Raw genomic sequence first — 15,836 nt, 5'->3', positions numbered from 1 at the left:
GATAGGCTGTAGCTCCAAAAATGCTTCTACAGAAACAGAATGAAACAAGCCCAAAGCACAAATATTCGTGCCATCGCAGCATAAATGAATCATAAAGCATTAAAACAGAAATTTCAAGCTTTGGCATCAGGTCCAATTTCTGAGCAATTCCTCAGCCTCACACATATACTTCATGTCATCTCATTGGTAGAGAGAATACTGGAAGTAAAAGTAACCTGTCACATGTGAACAAAAACAAGTTGAAAAAATATTTAAATATTTTATGATGCTTGTAGTCTTCCTCCTCATATCTCAAAAAAATATTTTTTTAACCTGCAAAACAGGTACTTACTATCCTCAGGTAAGATGTTCTAATGAAGTACCAATTTTGTTACTAATTAAGGCCACAGGAACCCTAGGAGGCTGCTGCTGACATCTAGTGGCATAATTTTTTAAACATTATACGCATTAAAAACATAAATCTAGAGAGAGAAAGGGACAGACATGCATACGTATGCGCCTGCAAAGTCTAGTGGACAGCCCATGTTACAAAGTATTTGCCTCTGCTCACACCACTCTGCCTCCAGTGACGTGCTTCCCCTTACAACATAAGGCTTCTACTGCAAAACTGAAGAAAGGAAAACCAACACATCTGCTAAAGCCTTAAAGGAACCGTTTACCCTCACAGTCCTGTGTCTTTTACTGGGAATTGCCAGTTCCCTGGAAGCCCCAATTCACAAAAGCCCTGTCCCGACCCTACCAGTCCTAATTTTATCTCAGCTTCCCAAATAACCATAGTCTGTCTCCAATTTCCACACCTATTAGCATTTAGGTACTTTTAGGGTGCCAGCCTAAAGAGATTTGACTGCAGAGCTGAGCATATGTTATTTCAGACTGCATGTCCACAAACATACCTGCACATTCAAAATGGCCATGAAATCCCTATGCGTGAGATTCAATAATTATTGAAAACTTAAAAATAGCTCTCAGGGACTGCTTTAACGTTTCCAACTATCCACATGAATGATGAAATTGATATTGATGTGAAAAATGGTAAGGAGCATAGAGATAACTTCTACAAGCAAGTAAAAAGATTTATTCTGGGGGCTTCCCTGATGGCGCAGTGGTTGAGAGTCCGCCTGCCAATGCAGGGGATGCAGGTTTGGGCCCCAGTCCGGGAGCATCCCACATGCCACGGAGCGGCTGGGCCCGTGAGCCATGGCCACTGAGCCTGCGCGTCCGGAGCCTGTGCTCCGCAACGGGAGAGGCCACAACAGTGAGAAACCCGCGTACCGCAAAAAAAAAAAAAAAAAAAAAAGATTTATTCTGTAGCCTCTATATATCTGTATGTATGTCTGTATAAGGGGTGCATATGTGTGTGTGTAAAACAAGTGAAAGACTCAAGTTCTACACATACCCCACCCCCCTTAAAGCACTTGTGAGTATAGTAGGTAAACATTGAATTGATGAATGAGGTGGCAAATTACAATATAACTTTTTTCCCCTATTGATTCTAATGTAAGATATGAAATAGGTAGTGTTTTACTCTTAGGCAAAAGTGTCTCTGTGGAGTAGCTCAGGTTAGATTTTCGTCCCATCACATGTGCAAAGTGGTACAAAACCAATGGGTGATCGAATTAGGCAGTGTCCCTTTGGTGAAGGGAGTATATATATATATATTTTAATTATTATTATTTTTTTTGGCTGCATTGGGTCTTCGTTGCTGGGCGCGGGCTTTCTCTAGTTGCGGTGAGCGGGGGCTATTCTTCGATGCGATGCGCGGGCTTCTCATTGCGGTGGCTTCTCTTGTTGCGGAGCACAAGCTCCAGGCACACGGGCCTCAGCAGTCTCGGCACGCGGGCTCCAGAGCGCAGGCACAGCAGCTGTGGCGAATGGGCCTAGCTGCTCCGTGACATGTGGGATCCTCCCAGACCAGGGATCGAACCGTGTCCCCTGCATTGGCAGGCGGACTCCCAACCACTGCGCCACCAGAGAAGTCCGGGAGTGTATCTCAAGAGTTGAAAATTATTTGCCTTATAAATTATTATATTTGAATTCAGATTTTATTCACATTGAAAAGATATGATAACGAGAGAGAAGGTTCTCAAGTTAGTCCTAATTAATACAAACCATTGCTAAATTATAATTCTCATAGTACAAAGGAATCTTCTAGCCTTTTAAATATTCCTTCAGTGGAAATCTGAGAGATGCAAAGACCTCATTCATTCAAAGTCTATTTCACTCACAAGTGGGAGTAAAAGTAGACGACAGAAGGATCTTCCTTACAGTCTCACTGAAGGAAAAAAGTCCCATGTCTGTGTGTGTATCTTTACACATAATAAAGTTCTGTATGTACATATACATACATATTTAAACACACACACAAGAGAGCTACTACAGAGCAATATACGCAAATCAGTGACAGTGTGACAGATAGTATATCTAGGTTACCTTAAGGACTAAATATGGGTTAAGGAAAATAAATAGTTGTAGCATGATGAGGAGCTCAGAAAGCCCCCTAAAGAACAGTTTTAAGGCTATGTAGGCTTTGGAATAAGGAAAAAGAAGACTGGGCATTCCAAGTGGAGTTATCAGCATAAGGAAAGACAAGAATGTTTAGGGTATACAGTGTAGTAACAGAGAAACCAATACGGTAAGAAACATGTGGGGAGTCGATGCAAGAACTTAAACATTAGCAGGACACAATTCTAGACAATGCTATGGCTTCTATATGACTATTCCATTAAGACTATTCTTGGGAGTTTTCTTTAAAGTTTTAAAAAGATGGAGTATCCCACAGAATCTAATACTAAGAAGAGTAAAGAGTACCAAGAACTTTGGCAAATGATGAAAATCATAAAAAAACAAAAAAGGCAAATTCATAAAAATGATCATAATAACTCTTCCTCATATAAAGTCCTCTTTAAGAATTACTTTTTAATCACTTCTCAATGAAAGTGCTCAATGATTTGTTCTCTGACTTTCAGTTTAAATTCTCTTTGGGAGCATATATGCCTGATGTTATAGTTCTATTTCTGTAAAGCATGTGTCTATCCTATGTGAATTAGTCCAAGCATCGTGACAATTACATCACCCCTTTCATCACATGTGTAGAGGTATTTGTAACTCTCATTGTAATTCATGGTCATTAACTTATTAATCAACCTGAAAATCTGATGCTTTACTTTCCATTGTTACTTTACAGTAGTTTATAAAAAATAATATAAAATATAATTTGTAATAAGCTCTTAAAATATCAGAAGAATTTTATCTTTTAAAAAATTTTTCAACGTGTGCGACATCTACAAAATATTCTACAGCCAATAATAATAAACCACAATGAAGCCAATCTCTAAACAATATATTTATACCTTATTTCTTAGTGCCCTAGACCATAAAGAACACTGTATACTAGCCTTATGACAGTTTATTTTCAATTCTCAAAAATGTATTTAGAGTACATCAAAAAACTGCTGAACCTTTAATATCCCATTTCACTTTCCTACAGAGAAGTTAAATATACATGAGAATAATACTTAATTTTCCTACATAATACAAATAAATTACAAACATGAAATTTTCTTAATTGAAATTCAACTTATTTCCAGGACATATAAACCAATAGAACAGAATAATGGTCTCTATTTTTGTGCATAATCTTACTAGGTACAGAGAAGGATATTTTAACCCAACTAGGTAAAGTTGCCTCTATTTTGGGGTGACAAAATTAAGAATATTGTGACCAACAGACATCAATAACTTTACATAACAAAACACTACATGAAAACTTATTTTAGACCCTTTTTGAAAAAGTCAAATGTAGAACTTTCAGGCATCTGCACACACAAAAGTACCTGTTAACCCAAAAGATTGCTCTCCAAGCCCCATTGCCAGAGTTAATAGTACACAAAATGAGTCTGTTAGTCATCATGTGCAACCGAGAAAGGCTGAATGGTCCCATTTGTCCAAAAATAGCACCTTAACTAATATGCCTTGAACTTCTACTATTTAAACACTGAAATTTAAATGCATATATCCCATTTAGGATAATAGAGACAGAGCATCAGAACATTAGCACTCTTTGCCTTATTAACAGGAATATTTTATAAAGTTGCAAACACCCCTATTTCAGTGAGTCCAAAGGACCAACCTAAAGAGGTGATGACATGAACACCATTTCTCCCACCCCAGTTACTCATTCACACCCCACTCCCAACCTCCACACAAAAGCCAGCATCCTAGAGTATAATCTCTCTGGGAGTGTTATCAGACCAAAGCGCTTGGACTGCCAATATACAGAACTGGTTCTTTATTGGCACATCGGGGAGAAGCAAACTTTGTTACTCCAGGTACATGATGCTGGATATTCTGCCACATTAATGGGAATTTCCCTCCTACACCCCAACTCTTTCTTTGCTACATTCAGTTAGAAGTAAGTTTATCTCTATCTTAAATAGATGAAATCAAAGCCTAATAAAATTGAATGTATTAGTAATATACATACCTCTGAAAAAAGAAAAATTTCATATGAATGCATCCTGGGTAGTCTGTGCTTCCTCTCTTCATCCTTATTTTCATTCTAAAGGGCATGGATCCTTGACCCTTTTCATTAGCTCCATCTCACTCAGTGTGTTTCCTTCTCTGTCTTTACTGTGTCATCTTCTACTGATTCCACCTCAGCCAGCATTTTTCTACCATACATTTCCCTATGCTTGTATCACAGCACTCAGCTTCAACCCCTTCCACATACTGTCTAGGTATTAGTTCTCATTATAATGCCTCTCTTTAGGGAGTCACAGTTAATAGTTCTAAGCTAAAGGAAACCCTCCATGGATTTCATTAACCATTTAAAAATACCTTATAGTTTGACTTAACATTTTAGTATAGTGTGCCTACAGTTGAAAATCACCATTACAGGAGAGAAGCTACTTCCTTAAGGGGTTTACGCCTCCCTTGAAGCATTAACTAAAAGCCAAAAATAAGTAGAAACACCCCAGTTTGTAATTCAACCTAACAATTTATTTTTTGCGTCACTGCAAATTAAAGTTCATAAACCAGTTTTCTGCTGATGTCCATTAAATTCAAATGCTTCCTTTGTTTCAGCACTCACTTGTTTTATAGGAATTCGACAATTTGTCAAAAATAGAACCCAGTTAGTTCCAATTAGTATGTGACCTAGTACACATTTCAACAAATCCAGTATGTGTGTTGATATATACAAAGCGACATCATATCTTCATAGCTATATAAGCAGATAGTATTGATAGATGGGTTTAGTTCCCACCACAATTCTAACTTTTCAGAAACTTTTCTATTAAAAACTCTTTTGAGACATCACCTTTATTCATAAATCATACACACATTTTATATCTTCACCTATGCTCCACTTTGCTTACACGTATATGTCATTAGAATATTTGCATGACTGTTCATATTCTTAGGCTAACATATATAAACAAATCACATAGCAATTGGAAAATTTAGCAACTAAATATGCAATCATTGAGTATAATCAGGCATGCTATTCAACAACTGTATGATATAATTCAATCTTTCCAAAGAAAATACATGTTTTGTGTAAGAGTGTCTTCGTCAAACTCGATGAAGTTTTTCTAGGAATTTGTACTGAACTTTTTTGTCTATTAAAAAATAATATGTAAAGCCATCTGACTGATGTTTAAATAAGAGGAAAATTTTAATTAAAAGAATCTGATTCTCTTATTGTCTACCATTTGTAAATGTAATACACTAATTGGACCTATTTCCAAACAAAGAGAGTACAATCTTCTAGTCAAGATCCTATCCACACATTAACATAAATGCAACAGTAGTGTCAGAAAATTAATCATTAACCACAGTGCTTCAAGCTAATATATATTTTAAAATTTACTGGTCATTTCCTGAATAAGTCATCAAAAATCATTCCTGTTACTTTTCAGATAATGATTTACTTTTTTGATGGATTATTCAATAGTTAAAACCAGTAATCAAGAAAAACCAACCAGTGGAATGTATCAGAGTTAAACAGACTAATATATATATTAAAATAAGCATTACCTTGGTCTGATTTTTCATAAAGGATAGCAGATCTCTTGCCAGGTGACACCATTTCCTTGGGTTCTGTGGGTAAAAAGAAAAGAGATTAATAAAAACAACCTTTCTTTTCACCCTTTAAATGCTTCTTTAAAAAGATTTATTAGTAATAAAGGTCAGAGAAGAAAATCATTTAACAAAATATTCAGCTCCATTCAGCAGCTGCCTTGGGAACCACTTGCTTTAAATGACAAATAACTTCCCCAAAGGTCCCCTCTCCCCTGCAGCTGAAAACAAGGGTGACTGCCACAGATCCTCAACCCTGATTTCTTTGCTTCTCTCTCTTTACTCACATGGGAACAAGATTAGCACTCAAGCAAGGAAAAGAATTAGCTTCAATCATTTCAGAAGATAAGATGTAATCCACGTTGGGACAGAACATTTACTTGGAATGCAACAGACTGAAATGAAATCTGCAATTATCTAACTCAGTTTCCTCCCTCTCCCAGTGAGTACGGCTTTTAAAATGTTCGTGCAAGTTTGGGTGTTTTTCTATTCTGTCTTTCCACAAAAATGATAAAATGAGATATTGTGGATTGACTTGGTAAATAATTGAAGATTACCCTCCTTAGGAGCTGCAATTTTAGAGCTTTTCTATGCTGCACTGAGGAGAAAAGTACATTATAGGAGCCAAAAGTTATGAAAATATATCTTATTCCTTCCCTTAGCATATAACCATCTTGAGGAGTGTCCAATAAAAGATTTTATTGCATCATGATCAGAATGTTTAGATTGCAGGATAAGAAATTCAAGTCTAAGCCACAGCTCTCCAGGAAGGACTATCACATAGATAGGTAAGAATTTTAAATTCACTCCTTAAGAAAGTTATTTGATTGAAGAAATGTTAACAGTTAAAAGCAACGTTGATTATTTGACTGTAACAGTCATTATAAGAATAGTCATAGAACTGCAATCACCAAAACATCTTACTGGCTGTGTGAACTCAGGCAAGGAAATTAAACTCTGTAAACACTGCTTTCTCATCTGTAATATCAGAATGCTAATTCTTTCTACTTCATAGAACTGACAGGATAAGTAGGTGAGATAAATACACAGAAAGGACACAGAATTAATGAATGTTAGCCAATATAATTATGAACATCACTATTACTATTATTATCATTGTTCTCCTTTAAAAAAAAAAAATCTTGCAACCCCTTTGAAAATCACTGCCCTGACGAGCCACCTGGTGGAATGAGTAAAATCCTTCCATACTGGATGTTACTTAATTTGCAGATTTATTAGTCACACTCTGTGATGGCAAAGGAAATAAAGAGTTGCTTTAGGTCTTTGGGCAGATAAGGGAAAAAGATTAAACAGCATTTCAGGAGAATGAGTAACCTGTCACTCCACTGCAGTAGCTTCTTTTGACTTTGCTGGGGATTTTAATTTAAAGATGTCCTCCAAGAAATTGGGACACTTCAAGATCCACTTAAAGCAACTGATCCCTGTCTACTCTTGTAAATACTCAATCCAATTCAGAAAACATCTACTGAGCTCCGATTGCAAGGAAGGGTATAGCACAGACTTTAGAGAAACCACTATAAATAGAAAGGACTCAAGAAAAACAGGTTAGTGGAAGAAAGGATTGTAAGTAATTCATGAAAAAAACATCATTAAACAACATACAACAAGACCCGTATATATGCTGTCTACAAGAGACCCACTTCAGACCTAGGGACACATACAGACTGAAAGTGAGGGGATGGAAAAAGATATTCCATGCAAATGGAAATCAAAAGAAAGCTGGAGTAGCAATTCTCATATCAGACAAAATAGGCTTTAAAACAAAGACTATTACAAGAGACAAAGAAGTACACTACATAATGATCAAGGGATCGATCCAAGAAGATATAACAATTGTAAATATTTATGCACCCAACATAGGAGCACCTCAATACATAAGGCAAATGTTAACAGCTATAAAAGAGGAAATTGACAGTAACACAATCATAGTAGGGGACTTTAACACCCCACTTTCATCAATGGAGAGATCATCCAAAATGAAACTAAATAAGAAAACACAAGTTTTAAATGATACATTAAACAAGATGGACTTAATTGATATTTATAGGACATTCCACCCAAAAACAACAGCATACACATTTTTCTCAAGTGCCCATGGAACATTCTCCAGGATAGCTCATGTCTCGGGTCACAAATCAAGCCTTGGTAAATTTAAGAAAATTGAAAACGTATCAAGTATCTTTTCTGACCACAATGCTATGAGACTAGATATCAATTACAGGAAAAACTCTGTAAGAAATACAAACACATGGAGGCTAAACAATACACTACTTAATAACCAAGAGATCACTGAAGAAATCAAAGAGGAAATCAAAAAATACCTAGAAACAAATGACAATGAAAACAAAATGGCCCAAAACCTATGGCAGGCAGCAAAAGCAGTTCTAAGAGGGAAGTGCATAGGAATACAATCCCACCTTAAGAAACAGGAAACATCTCAAATAAACAACCTAAACTTACACCTAAAGCAATTAGAGAAAGAAGAACAAAAAACCCCAAAGTTAGCAGAAGGAAAGAAATCATAAATATCAGATCACAAATAAATGAAAAAGAAATGAAGGCAACAATAGCAAAGATCAATCAAACTAAAAGCTGTTTCTTTGAGAAGATAAATAAAATTGATAAACCATTAGCCAGACTTACCAAGAAAAAAAGGGAGAAGACTCAAATCAATAGAATTAGAAAAGAAAAAGGAGAAGTAACAACTGACACTGCAGAAATACAAAGGATCATGAGAGATTACTACAAGCAACTCTATGCCAATAAAATGGACAACCTGGAAGAAACGGACAAATTCTTAGAAATACACAACCTTCCAAGACTGAATCAGGAAGAAATAGAAAATATAAACAGACCAATCACAAGCACTGAAATTGAAACTGTGATTAAAAATCTTCCAGCAAACAAAAGCCCAGGACCAGATGGCTTCACAGGAGAATTCTATCAAACATTTACAGAAGAGTTAACACCTATCCTTCTCAAACTCTTCCAAAATATAGCAGAGAGAGGAACACCCCCAAACTCATTCTACGAGGCCACCATCACTCTGATACCAAAACCAGACAAAGATGTCACAAAGAAAAAAAATTAAAGGCCAGTATCACTGATGAACATAGATGGAAAGATCCTCAACAAACTACTAGCAAACAGAATCCAACAGCACATTAAAAGGATCATACACTATGATCAAGTGGGGTTTATCCCAGGAATGCAAGGATTCTTCAATGTATGCAAATCAATCAACATGATACACCATATTAACAAATTGAAGGATAAAAACCATATGATCATCTCAATAGATGCAGAGAAAGCCTTCAGCAAAATTCAACACCCATTTATGAGGAAAACTCACCAGAAAGTAGGCACAGAGGAAACTTTCCTCAACATAATAAAGGCCATATATCACAAACCCACAGCCAACATTGTCCTCAATGGTGAAAAATTGAAACAATTTCCACTGAGATCAGGAAGAAGACAAGGTTGCCCACTCTCACCACTATTATTTAACATAGTTTTGGAAGTTTTAGCCACAGCAATCAGAGAAGAAAAAGAAATAAAAGGAATCCAAATTGGAAGAGAAGAATTAAAGCTGTCACTGTTTGCAGATGACATGATACTATACATAGAGAATCCTAAAGATGCTACCAGAAAACTACTAGAGCTAATCAATGAATTTGGTAAAGTAGCAGGATACAAATAATGCACAGAAATGTCTTGCATTCCTATACATTAATGATGAAAAATCTGGAAGTGAAATTAAGAAAACGCTCCCATTTACCATTGCAACAAAAAGAATAAAATATCTAGGAATAAACCTACCTAAGGAGACAAAAGACCTGTATGCAGAAAATTATAAGATACTGATGAAAGAAATTAAAGATGATACAAATAGATGGAGAGATATACCATGTTCTTGGATTGGAAGAATCAACATTGTGAAAATGATTCTACTACCCAAAGCAATCTACAGATTCACTGCAATCCCTATCAAACTACCAATGGCATTGTTCACAGAACCAGAACAAAAAATTTCACAATTTGTATGGAAACACAAAAGACCCTGAATAGCCAAAGCAATCTTCAGAAAGAAAAAAGGAGCTGGAGGAATCAGGCTCCCTGACTTCAGTCTATACTACAAAGCTACAGTAATCAAGACAATATGGTACTGGCACAGAAACAGAAATATAGATCAATGGAACAGGATAGAAAGCCCAGAGATAAACCCATGCACATATTGTCATGTATTCAGTGTACTCACAATCAAAATCACAGTAGGTTTTTTTGTTTGTTTTAATTTTACAAGCTAAAATTTATACAGGAATGCAAAGGGCCAAGATAAGTCAAAGTGATATTAAAGAAAAATAAAACTGGAGGTGGGCTTCCCTGGTGGCGCAGTGGTTGAGAGTCCGCCTGCCGATGCAGGGGACACGAGTTTGTGCCCCGGTCTGGGAAGATTCCACGTGCCACAGAGCGGCTGGGCCCGTGAGCCACAGCCGCTGAACCTCCGCATCCGGAGCCTGTGCTCCGCAACGGGAGAGGCTGCGACAGTGAGAGGCCCGCGTACCGCAAAAAAAAAAAAAAAAAAAAAAACTGGAGGTCTTCAATTACCAGATATCAACAAGTGTGATATTAACAAGTGTGTAATTGGTACAAAAGCAGACAAACAGATATATGGAATGAAAGAGAGCCCAGAAACAAACCTACAGGAATTATGACAACTAATTATACAAGTAAATTACGGCAAGTATGACAATGTCGAGCAGTGGGAAGAGGACAACCTCTCCACTAAATCATACCGACTGAATTATACATCCATTTGTGATAAAAAGTGAATCTTGGGCCTCCCTGGTGGCGCAGTGGTTGAGAGTCCGCCTGCCGATGCAGGGGATACGGGTTCGTGCCCTGGTCTGGGAGGATCCCATATGCCGCGGAGCGGCTGGGCCCGTGAGCCATGGCCGCTGAGCCTGTGCGTCCGGAGCCTGTGCTCTGCAACGGGAGAGGCCACAACAGTGAGAGGCCCGCGTACAGCAAAAAAAAAAAAAAAAAAAAAAAAAGTGAATCTTAACTCGTACACATACAAACATATGTTTCAGAAGGTTGTATATCCAAATGTGGATGATAAAACAATAAAGCTTTTAGAAGAGAGTGTCTTTCCCTTTGGGGTACACAATGATTTCTTAAAGAGAACAGAAGTGGTAACCATAAATGGAAAACACAGTAAGTTTGACTACATTTAAATTAAGAACTTTTGTACAGAAATATCGAATCACTATGTTATGTAACAGAAACTAACTTAGTGCTGCAGGTCAACTATACTTCAAAAACAAAGAAGCAAACTCATAGAAAAATAGATCAGATTTGTGGTTACCAGAGGTGGAGCATGGGAGGGGGGATTGGATGTAGCTGGTCAAAAGGTACAAACGTCCAAGTATGCGATAAATAGATACTAGAATGTAATGCACATGATAGATATAATTAACACTGCTGTATGTTATGTGTGAGAGTTGTTAAGAGAGTAAAACCTAAGAGTTCTCATTACAAGGAAAAAATATTTTTTTTAAATTTTGTATCTATGTGAGATGATGGATGTTCACTAAACTTACTGTGGTCATCATTTCATAATGTATGTAAGCCAGATCATTAGGCTGTACACCTTAAACTTATACAGTGCTGTGTGTCAATTATATCTCAGTAAAACTAGGAGAAAAATAAAGTTTCATTCTCACCCAGAAAACAGGTTTAAAAAAAAAAAACACTAATGCTCATCAAATGATGCCAAGTAGACAATTAAATGGTAAGCCACAGAGTGCAAGAAGAAACTTTGAAATATATATATCAGATAATGACTCATATTCACGATATTTAAATAAACTCCTATAAATCAATAAGAACAAGGCAGACAACTCAATAGAAAAGTGGACAAAAGACATAAACAGAAATTTCACAAAAGAGGACATTCAAATTTTCAATAAACATATTAAAATTTCCTCAACTCAAGTCCTTTGTAAATGCAAATTAAAAATCACAATGAGATACCGCTACACACAGAAAAATGTGACTAAAATTAAAAGGACAGAAAATATCAAGAGTGGACAAGAATATGGAACAATGATCCCCTTGATGTGGGCAGAGAGTAGAAACTGGAGTAATTTTAGAAAACAGTTTGGTAGTACCTACTAAAGGTGGACATATACAATACCTTATGACTGGGCAAATTCCACTGCTGGGTTTATAACCACTCTAAAGGCATACTATGGTTGCCAAAAATTATGTACAAGAATGTTCAAAGTAGGACACTTTACAGTAGGAAAAAACTGGAAACAGCCCAAATCTCCATTAACAATAGAACAGGTGAACAAATTAAGATCTATTCATACAATGGAATGCTATACACTAATGAGAATGAACAAACCACAGTTACATGAACAACATGGATGAATATCACAAACAACGTTTAGGGTAAGAAGTCATATGCAAAGAAGTACATACAACATGACAGCATTTATATAAAATGTGGGAGGAACCTCTTGTGGGTTATATAGTGACTGGGAAGAGGACATAAGGGGAGCTTTTGAGGTACTGATATTAGTCTCTTTCTTGACCTGCCTTTTGGATCTTCAGCTGTGTTCACTGTGCAAAAATTTATCAAGTTGTACACTTAAGGTTTGCCCACTTTTTCATATGCATGTTATACTTCAATAAGTTTTTTTAAGTGGCATTGGAATCTCCATCCATCTGTCTGAACCACTTGAAAAAAAGGCACAAATAAATTTTAAGATGATCCCTGATTTTAAAGATGATTGGGAAGAAATAAAAGAGCATATTTCAATCTGTAAATATTTTTCCTCAGTATCTACAAGTTCAATGACTCAGGACAGCAGCTGGAGACAGAACATTAGTGTTTTCCCTGGAACACAAGCCATTTTTCATATTTTTAACATATAACGTTCCTCCCAAATTGAACAACTTGTTGATTTTGTTTAATAAAAGGGAATCTAGCATAAAATGTATGTATATGCCATTTTAAAGCATATTTGCATATTTAACAGTACATAGGTTTGAGAAATTTTTTTAATTTGGGCTACATTAGCCAGGAAATACGTAAAGACAGATTTTAAATATTATACCTGACCTTTGACATTATTTCCTTTTGCAAATACTAAAATTGCTGCCAACTGGACACCTTTCTAATTTCCCCTTGCTTATTATTTTATGAGACAATTATTTCAGGGAAGAAAAACACAAACAAAACAGAGGTTTAGAACTGTAGGTTTTAAGAAGTGTCTGCATTTAAACTTTGGAAAGAAAATATACATATAAAATAAGAAATACAATTAACACTTATTTATCTCTGCAAGCAATAAGATACAAAAAAGGTTTTCATCTCTTTATTATAATTATACCTAGATTAAGCATCAATAATGGATAAACCACAAAGGTAATAATCAGGCCCAGGCATTTCCTGCCAGAGGAAAGGCAGAAATAAAATAGCAACAAAAAAGCCACATTCCATGTTTAAAACATACAAAAAACTGAATACTGGGAATAATTAAAATCTATCCTTTTGTTTTTTAATATTTAGACCTTTTCTCAGTTGATGAAAACAGTCTTCTCTAAATGATACAGTCTAATTTCACGGATAATTTTATTTACTTAATCTTAAATTTTTCACTTTCTATTGTTTATTCAAATAAATAATGAAAATATTTTCCCACAGGTAATTTAGCAAGAAAATGGACCCAAGAAAACTTCTACTTTTTGAACACTATTTTTAAAATTCTAGGTCTGAATTAGAAGTACCTTATTATTATTATTGTGATAATAAAAAATAAACATTTAGTGCTGTCAAATATAAACCAGACATTGTTCTGAGTTGCTATCTTATACATTTAATACTCATAACAATCTTAACTGCTGTGTACGCTATTATCCCATTTTATAGATGAGGAAAGTGAAGGACGGGTTGATTACTGGAAGTTACCTGAGCCACAGAGCTAGTGAGCAAAGGCAGGAGGATCTGAAGGCAGGTAGCTATCACCAATCCCATTCCCTTAACTCTTCCACTGATACTCTACCTCTGCTATTTCCATGTGAGTTCCCATTACTATGGTACATATTCTGTCCTGTGGTCTTATTATTTAAATATATTAATATTATTTCTTACTGCAAAGCTTCCCATTGTACTCTAAATGTACGTTGTATAAAAATTTTCTATTCTATGTATATCTTTGCTATTTTTTATATTTTTCATGTATTCATTAGAATTGCAAACACACTATACTTTGAATTTAGAGGGGGTACTATCTCCTAAGATTTTAAAGCAATTTACATATATCATGCCACTTACATTTAAACACACATATACATTCAGTACTTGTCTCTGAATTGATTTTTATACATTTTAATGTATATTTTTCTCAGCTTTTATCTCATGCTATTGCCAAAGTCAAATGCTCAGACTCCAGGCCCTTTATTCTCAAAGGGTGGTTCATAAACAAGCAGCCTCACCATGTCCTCAGAGCTTGTTAGAAATACAGAATTCCAGGCACCACCCTAGACCAACGGTAGACCAACAAGTGATCTCTAGGAATATTAAAGTTTAAGAAACTTGCTTTAGATAATATATTCCTCTAAACTAAAGGTTTTCTTAATCCTTGCTTCAGCTAATTTATTTCTGTAGGTTTTGTGAAAGGTATTCTTATCAATTTAACCACTATGTGTTTTGGTCTGTTAAAATTATTATTGAGGGCTTCACTGTCTCTATCAGCTTTACTGCTTGCAGTGTTAGTGAATTTTACTGAATTAACTCTTGAGGACGTAAAATAGAAGCTTCCTTTCTAGGGCTGTCTGTAAAGCTATTTGTTTGCAACGTGCTGTATCCACCCCCAAGTGACTACAAATGCCATCAACTGGAAACAGACAGGCAGAGCTGACATGCTTTAGCTCTGGTGTATAGCCTTGTAAGTGTCTAAGAGAGCTCCTAAATTAAACGATCAATAGCAGAGTAGCTACTGTTTTCTCTAAATCCTGGGAGATTTTATGCTATATTATAGCACAATGTTGATCTCAGTTCCTTTGTGAATTCTTCTCAGATTTCCTTAGTTTTCATGTATTCACTTATAAATTGCCCTAGGGTTTCCTGTTTTTGTATACAAGTTGTCCTGAAAAGGTTCCAGAAAAATATCTTAGTAGCAATACAGGATTCTGCTTCTGGCTGAAACAACCACCATCAACACAACCAAAATCAAAAGTAATAATTAATAAAACCCCCAAAGAGAAATATCCATATGGAAAACCATCAAAATAAGTTTCAAAACAGTAAATTAATGCAAAAAACATAAACCTTAAAATAAGACAAATTTTGTAATATAAAATTATGGGCTAGTAAGTGCCTTTTTACTATTTTAATGAAGCACCAGTACCCATATCGTGAAAAAAATTATCAAATTTCTTTACCACCTTATCTCTTGCTGTAGGTTCTTGAACGGATTTCCAACATATGAGCTAGCTGAGGCAAGAAGGTTAATTTGCTTGACTATATAGCATCAAGGAAGATCATTCTTTAAAATTCTGCCAATAGGAAAATAATGAGTATGACCTGCTTCTTAGATAGTAAAAAGGAAATAATTTTAATTGTGTCAGCTGTGATAACCATAAATTGGTTACATAAGATAAATATCCTTATCTTTCAGAAATGTACACTGAAGTAAATTGGGTTTAAATGTCAAAACAATTGC

General features: G+C 35.7%; 1 protein-coding gene across 2 annotated transcripts in view; it reads right to left on the bottom strand.

Moving 5' to 3' along the window:
- The window catches only part of INPP4B (inositol polyphosphate-4-phosphatase type II B), an 880,599-nt gene that overhangs the window by 596,416 nt on the left and 268,347 nt on the right, over nucleotides 1-15,836 (bottom strand). For both annotated transcript variants that reach the window (XM_082610957.1, XM_082610958.1), the window contains exon 2: nucleotides 6,037-6,099. The gene's annotated coding sequence lies outside the window, so the exon portion shown is untranslated. The remainder of the gene's footprint in view (nucleotides 1-6,036; nucleotides 6,100-15,836) is intronic.

Source organism: Mesoplodon mirus (genome assembly GCF_964341445.2).
Source record: "Mesoplodon mirus genome assembly, chromosome: 2".
Taxonomy (NCBI): Eukaryota; Metazoa; Chordata; class Mammalia; order Artiodactyla; family Ziphiidae; genus Mesoplodon; species Mesoplodon mirus.
The sequence above is the reverse complement of the archived record's forward strand: the minus strand, read 5'-3'. Positions and strand labels throughout refer to the sequence as shown.